The sequence below is a fragment of the Carassius carassius genome, chromosome 30 (genome assembly GCF_963082965.1).
Source record: "Carassius carassius chromosome 30, fCarCar2.1, whole genome shotgun sequence".
In the NCBI taxonomy this organism is placed as follows: Eukaryota; Metazoa; Chordata; class Actinopteri; order Cypriniformes; family Cyprinidae; genus Carassius; species Carassius carassius.
The window spans coordinates 30,691,204-30,699,267 of record NC_081784.1 but is presented as its reverse complement, the minus strand read 5'-3'; the positions used below and the strand labels follow the sequence as shown (position 1 = coordinate 30,699,267).

The following is an 8,064-nucleotide window of genomic DNA, read 5'->3' as shown; positions in this document are numbered from 1 at the left end:
ATATATATATATATATATATATATATATATATATATATATATATATATATATATATATATATATATGCAGTGTTGGAGGGTCTCCTGGAACAAGGTTGAGAACCCAATGTCCAAATGATGATCTTAATTCAGTTCAGTCACTAGTAAAACATCTACTATAATGCTAAAATATAGAATTCAAATAAGACTTGCAATCTGAATTAAGCAGAGATCTTGTGGATGAAGTCATACGATGTGAAAGTTGATGTTTTTCCTCATTGTGACTTCACTACAAACTCAATGCAGAAGTGAGCATGAACAGACTGTTGAGGTGAATGTCTAGAGGACGGACGGAGCATCACTGCTACTTACAGTCTGTGACAAAAACACACTGTTTTCAGCAGACATAAGAGGATGATGAACCTGTTCTCTACATGTGTCCATTGTTCTTCTTTCACTCTTCTCTCTGGAGGTAGAAAAAACAAACGGTATGTTTAAGATATTTGGGATGCAAAAAGATGATTGAATATTTATTTATGTTTCTTTGTCATTTCAGGTTCTTTCCAGACTGCTATAATTGTTATAATCAACTAGAATTGTAAAGAAAGTATGCAATGCTACAATGAACAGAGCTTGTTTGTGAGTCTTAGAATTGTTCGATACTTCGGTAAGTTGAATTTGCACATTTTGTAACAATTTTTAAAATACATCTAAAATGATTGCAATATCTTGTTTCAAATAGTTTTATGAAGCACATAAATGTACTGAACAACACACAAGTTCAGTGATATGGGTACAGGGCTATTTGTTTTTAAGTCATGAATAATTAAGACATTTTGGACTTGACAAACACTGCAAAAAAAAAAAAAAAAAAGGAACAAAAAAGACCCTGCCCCTTTTCGGTCTGATCTATATGGATTTGTAAAACTCCTACTTTTGGGTTAGTAATAAACAGGAGATCATTATGAATAAAGTACAGCTCAATATTGTTGTGTCATAAGTGACCTCCATGTTTTATGCTGTACAAACCAAAAACTTGTAATTCGTTCATTTCCTGTTTAGTATTTAGCTGGCAGAAACAAGAAGATTGCCATGTGATTGTAAGAGCAGGTCTATTACCCCAAAACAAGACAAGAACTCCTCGCTGCAGACTGTAGCGCGGTGACGTCACGTACATACGTCACGTATGTGTTTACTGCTCATGCGCAAACTGACGTAAGGTATGTCTATAACACGCATGCGCGCCGTACGTACTGCCGTTACTGCGCACTCACGTACACGTTCACTCACTTCCGGATGTATGGTGGATTCGAGAATCGATGGCGGTAAGTAAAGAACATTAACTTACTTATGTTTTCTTAAAAACAATGTGTGTTTGTGTTAACCGATTTTATTTAATTGCAAGGATGCTTTAGTAATAATCATAGATTGCAAATGTGTGCGATCTCGGACATTTATGACATGTTTTATGATATGTGTTGGTATTCGAAGTGACAGGGATTCTCCCGCTGGTCTTTAAAAGTCTTATTTCGCCCAAAATTAGCCTTTAGAGATGTCTTAAAATAGAGCAGAAAGACTTATATTAATAAAATATACTAATGACACCTATGTTGCATGCGTTGCAAAAAAAATTATCATATTTGTCATCTTTTTCATGAACTAACGTTATCAAATATTATTAGATACTGTAACAAATGCTTTGCTCATTGTTAGTACATGTTAATTATTACATTAACTAATATTAACCATTATTGTAAAGTGTTACCTCTTAAATTTACCTTCATTTGACTGGCAGAAATCCTTTAAATATGAAAAATAGAACCATTTACTTGATTGTAAATGTGTTTTTGTTTAGATGCATGCTACTGTCCTCAGAAAAGGAGAAAACATAAAAATAGAACAATGCATCTCATGCTGTGATAATTATCACTGCCCATTTTGTGAAACATGGGTCTACAAACCAGTGGACATGTACAGTGTCAAGAAACATGTGGAGGATCACTTGAAAACAGCTGTTCATGAAGAAGGTGTGTAGTGTTTGAACATCTATAAACATTATTTTGTGAGTGTATTTGGGTTTTACACTTTTTTTTTTTATATTCCAGATTTTATTATCATTAGGTGCAACTTAAAATGCAGAGATGATTCTCATTTTCATTGCTGCTACCTCTCTGCCACTATTTTACGAAAAGCACAATTTAACATTCATCTCACAAAATGCAAACAAAAGAAGCAAAAGATTCCATCTCCACAAAGAACTGCAACACCCATGGTTCTGATTGGTAAAACACCTCTGCGTTCAGGTTCTGCTCAGACAGCACCCCTTCTTCAACCTCAGCCTCATATCCAGACTGGTTCAAAACAAATCAGGGTGAAATGAATTCACTGTGAAATTGAAGTTAATAAAAAAAACCTACGGCTCCACATTAAAAGAAAACATACAGATGTGAAACAAATGATTACATCTGAACGTCACTTTCTCTGTCAATGCATTGTCAGTGAGAATGGTATTTTTGCTGTTCAAAAATCTTTCTTTGGGCCATCACTGCCAATACATGTGCAGAAGAGAACATGGGGGCAAACCACAGAATCATGTGTGAGGTAGACCAGTGTAACACAAACACAGAATTTGCATTTGGAAGTGGTTTGAAGGCATTTGAATGCGACCATTTGAAATCCTTGGATTTCTGTCCTCGAAGCACTGATGACACTATTACTCTACATGAAAAAATGCTGACAGAGATGGTGCAGCAAAAGTGGTTCGGGGAAGACAGAAAAAAGAAGTGCATTGAAAGGTGAGCTATTCTAGGTGTGCCACTCTCAGTGGAGGTAACAATTTCTGGACCCTCATCCAAGAAATATATTTCAGTTTATGAACCCAAAACTTCATATTATAGCCGGCTTGGGAGAGTAATTGTTGTGTATGACTCCAAAAAAATCACATGGAGTTGCTCATGCAGCAAGACAAAACAATCATGCGTGCATAAAGCAATTGGTAAATGGCATTTGTTTCAAACCCAAAAGTCGCTTTTTAGAAAAGTACGGACCACAGAAATGAATGATCCCATCCAGAGTTCTCCACACCAAACAGAAGATTTACAAGATCAACAGTACCCACCAAATGAGGCAGGCATAACGAAAATGGTGCTATATTTATTGAAAGAGAAAAGACTTCCTGCAGACCTGTCAAAGGAACTGGTCAATGGCCTTCGGGCTAAGTGTGATTTCCCGCGCATCCTAATTCCAGAGGAGACTTCCTGCTCACAGTGCAAGGAAAATCATATGCTAAGTGAGCCGATCCTCATAACATCAATGGCAAAGATTCTGACCTTTACAGGAGTTATTGAAGGTAAATAATATATATATATATTAATATTAATGCAAGAATATTCAGAAATGTTGAATGACTGCAGTTTGAAAAGGAAAACTCTCTTTTAAGGGATTTCCACCTACTACAAAATCTGCAGCAACTGCAGAATGACATACCGCTATCAAGAGTACACATAACTTTAAAGACCACCTGCTGATTTGTCTGCATTTATGCATGATTCTTCGCAATGCTATTCAGGTATGTTACCCATTATAGTACCTGATATTGCTGCTTAAATTATTCGAATTTGAAAGTTGAAATTGCATTTGAATTCCTTAAACTTTAAGATTCAGAGTCCTCAGCCTGCTTGAAGCCACTGAAAATACTAAATTTCCCAGCCATGACACGGTGCTTCATGCATACATTCATTTTGAAGCACTGACAAATCATGATTACATGTACTCCTGCATATATTGTGGTTATTATCCTAAAGTGGTAATCATGGACCTCCACAAAAAAGGAGTTTTTACTGTGCCTTGGAAGTAACCACACTAAACACTACCTAAAATTGAAAAGATTGTTTTTTTTTTAAATATGAATCCCATTTGTTTTAGTCAGTAAAATAAAAACTCCCCCTGAAGACTTTGAGGGAAACACCAACATTGTGTCCTTTTGGGAGAAAGTGGCACAAGAGATGGTTGGTCGGGGATTTCTTAGAAGTAAGTTAGTTGTTGTTATTGCTATTATTATTGTTACTATGCTGGTTTAATTGTTTTTGCTATTAATAGAAATTGTATTGTTATTGTTAACTTGTGTGCTTTACAATGTGCTTGTTAATGCAAGGTGGCAAGAATAACCCCTTCGTAGTTCCCCCTAATTATGATTTTTGGGCTCCTTGGATTGGTGTCAACACAAGGAAATCCGAAATGGTGTTAAACACAGAATTAGCAAAAAAAACAAAAAAAAAACAAGCCATGTGATACGGTGGATCTTGATATTACTGAAGAACGACTTGGAGATGAGATCTTCAAGATGAAGGTGAGCTCTTAGATAATAATTATTATAATAAATTAGTCAATGCTTTTTATTTATCATAATGATGGTTTAGGTTGAAGCCATAAGGAAACTCTGCAAAGAGTGTGGTTTGGAGTCGAAAGGATCTAAGATGGACCTTGTTTTACGGTTAAGACAGGAGATGCAAAACCACTCCTCGTATGACAGTGTTCCAGCAGATCTGGGGTGCTTCTGGTAAGATTTCTTTCTACTCTCCTTGACATTTACTTTGATGATTATAATGTAAGAATTATTTTATATTGTTTTTTTGGTTACACTTGATAGCAACTACAGTTATATTTCTAAAAGTTAAAGAAATTTTACTACACTAGCTAACACTTAATTGTTCAATCTACTAATTTTATCTTCCTTTTCTGTTAGGTGGATGGGCAGTAATTACTTGTCCCTGTGGAGTAGTGTACTCAATTAAATTTAATATTAGAGCAGAGTCTCCAAGAGACTTCGCTGATTTGCTCTTTTCTTGGAAACACTTCCCAAATGTGTCCCTGTATGATTTTGCTAGAGGACTAGCAACACATGCCAATCTTCGTGAACCAGAAACTTTACCCTTTAGCCCTCATGAAACCAGACTTGTGGAGCCAACACCTGGAAATATTCAGCTGGCTAAAGAAAGCAAGTTGACCGTGAATTTACCTTGGTTAAAAGTTAAACAGCCGGAAAAGGATACCACTTGCCATCCTCTAAGCGGTTCATCTGAGCATTATGCTCTGTATGACCGCTTTCATGAGTATAATACAAAAGACCCGAATGATGGCCTCAGAAGAGTCGACTTAGTCCCAGAACTAAGTGGGAGGTTGAACACACAAACTGCAGAACAGCTGTTTGCTGGGATGCGGAAAAATAACTATTTTATGAACATGCTGACACCTTCAGCACATGCAGTTTTAATGCGAAACGTAATCCACCTCTACAACAAATCAAAAAATTTAAGCGTGAAAGAAAATCTAAGAAAAATTGTATCACCAAATGATCAGTTGACTTTAAATGGTTACGGTCAGATTGTTGTAGGTAAGATTATTCCTATTACTATGTTTTTGGTTATTGTGAGAGTCATATAATGCATCAAATTTTATTCCATCTAAAGGCACATCTTCAGAATCTGTTGAAATTAATGACCGACCCTCAGGAGACAGAAAGCCAAAACATGACCAATGTACGCATGTTCATTTTTTAAAATATGTAATGTGACGTTAAACTGGATGTTGTTGTTTTTTTTATGAATCTATTTACACTTTTATGTACTCCTCAGTCCCTTCTGAGTCTTCCATGGTGGGTATTACTGCTCTACGGGATGTGCAACCGAACAACGCATGCTGGAAAGTGTTCCCTAGTACAGTCCAGCTGAATCAGGTAAAGGTTTTTTATTTATTTTTTTATTTTTTTAAGATTAACAAAAAAGACACATTGTAGTACTTCGCTTTTATTTTCATAGCTAAACCATGCCTTAATGGAGACGGGACCAGCCAATGAATTTTTGGCATCTGTTGGAACTACAGTCCTCACCAGGATGGATTTCCTTACTTTAGGGCACCAACGTGACGTAGTACAGTATAGTACCATGTGCCCTTTTTTTTCCTTAAATTTTCACAGATTGTAAATGCGTTTCTTTGAATGTTAACAGATTTTGAATGCCTGTCTTTCTGTTGTGAAGGAAATTGCTGACCTTCAGGTAATGCAAAGAATTCCCTTGATCAAATATTCTGTATCCACAATGTGTGGAACAAAATATTTTTTAATTGTTGCACTTGTACTTAACAGGGCATAATGGTCCATGTCTTTAATTCATATGTGACAGTGACTTGGTTGCCACCCTTGTGCGCAGACCCAATGTGCAATGTTCCTGTGAGTATCATTGTTTTGTGACTGGGGCAGTATGAAGCCATTTTAAAAATAGTTATATTCTAAATAACTTATCTATTTATAAATGTCTAAATTGATTTCATATTTACTTTTATTCTTAGGAAAATCTAGCAAGTCATGACATAATTCTATCTCCCTCCTGGTCAGAAAATCATTGGAAGATCTGTGTAGGTCTCAAAATAATTCATTCAAAAATGATCAAATAATCAAAATGTTTAAATGTTCTGCTTGGGTATTTCATACCTTACAATTGTAAAGGAACGTGCTAGCACTTGACAGTTGATGTCAAAGTTACATTGTTTTAGATCATGAAGCCAAAAAATAGAGAGATCTATTGGCTTGATTCCCTTTCCGGACGTGGCTTCAGTGATTGCCGTTTCATGAAGAGTTAGAGGTCTTACGAGTGAAATGTTCAAAGTTCATGAGTTCGGGGTTATGGTAGTTCAGTTTTAAACCATATATCCCCATTTATTTATTAATTTTTTTTTTTACTTCAGATTGAGCTGTCTTTTCGTGTGTTTTTAAAATTAATTTTATACTTCTGCTTACTTACACTTTTAAATTACTTACACTTGATATTACTCTTAACAGGCAACTAGCAAAACCAGTCATTCCAGAGCCATGGAGGGAGTACAGCTGTGATGACATTACAGTAAGGACCAATTATACTAAGGCTTGACAGCTTTTGATGTTTGAATTTCTCTCTGTCTCTCTCTATATATATACAGTATATAATTAATTTTTTCTTGTTGTAATTTTCAGGGCATTCCCAGAACACAATTCAAATAACTGCGGAGTGTTTGTGTTAATGGTAAGCCATGGAGTGTTGTAACCTAAGTCAGACCAGAAAGTATGATAAGTGTCCTACATCTTAAAGAAATTGCATTTGATATTTTGAACATTTTGGTATATGATTGTAGATTGTCTGCTAAAATGAACTTTAATTCGTATTGTAGTATGCAGTCTACGTGGTATTGAAGGGGCACTTTGATTTCAACGAAGTAAGTCTTAAATTCCAAAGTCATTTATTTAGAGATCCTTAGTTACCATCAGCTCATCAGTGCTCTATTTTACAGTATGACATGCCAACAATTAGAAGGTGGTGGTGTATGCTTCTGCTGAGTAATTATCCATTGAAGTAAGTCCGATCAAGTTGTACTGCATGTGAAATGTTGCAGACTTATCTGTGAGAATAAATGTAACAGTTTAAATTAAATGGTACAAAAAAGTGTTTTTATGATGGCACATATTGCTGCCACATGTTATGTTGTTTTATGATACATGTTGTTTTTATGATATGTCGTTTTAATAAGATAATTATAATTTTAACAACAACTCGTTATTACGAGAAAATATGTCATTTATACAACATAATCGAGTGGACAATGTAAATGTTTGTGGCAGTAATGTGCTACCGTACGTTTCAACTATAAAGTGCAAATAATTTAATTACATATATCAGTCTAAACCTGTGAATTTCAAATCCTCTTCTGGGGATGTAATTAAGATCAAACTCCCTTCATAATCTCTTTATATTTTAAAAACTTGAAGGTAAGATGCGCAACGAAAACAACTCAGAAAAAAGATGAGACTGGAAAGAGCAGGTATGGATTCTCCTTTAATTCTTGTTCAGCACAATTAACAGGGTTTTGACATTGATGCTTCTCTGAGCCTGGTTTCTCCCAAGGTTTTTTTCTCCATTCTGTCACCGATGGAGTTTCGGTTCCTTGCCGCTGTCGCCTCTGGCTTGCTTAGTTGGGGACACTTCATCTACAGTGATATCGTTGACTTGATTGCAAATAAATGCACAGACACTATTTAACTGAACAGAGATGACATCA

The 8,064-nt window shown here is 35.5% G+C and overlaps 2 long non-coding RNA genes and 1 pseudogene across 2 annotated transcripts; all 3 read left to right on the top strand.

The window, feature by feature from the left end:
- The first annotated feature begins 1,247 nt into the window (after positions 1–1,247).
- Positions 1,248–2,314, top strand: LOC132111035 (uncharacterized). Its single transcript, XR_009424715.1, has 3 exons — positions 1,248–1,304; positions 1,835–2,006; positions 2,085–2,314. It is a non-coding gene; the product is annotated as an uncharacterized LOC132111035 (long non-coding RNA).
- A 57-nt stretch (positions 2,315–2,371) lies between these two features.
- LOC132111052 (uncharacterized) lies at positions 2,372–5,421 on the top strand (annotated as a pseudogene).
- A 520-nt stretch (positions 5,422–5,941) lies between these two features.
- LOC132111039 (uncharacterized) lies at positions 5,942–6,876 on the top strand. Its single transcript, XR_009424718.1, has 4 exons — positions 5,942–6,032; positions 6,122–6,205; positions 6,325–6,390; positions 6,815–6,876. It is a non-coding gene; the product is annotated as an uncharacterized LOC132111039 (long non-coding RNA).
- The last annotated feature ends 1,188 nt before the right edge of the window (positions 6,877–8,064 follow it).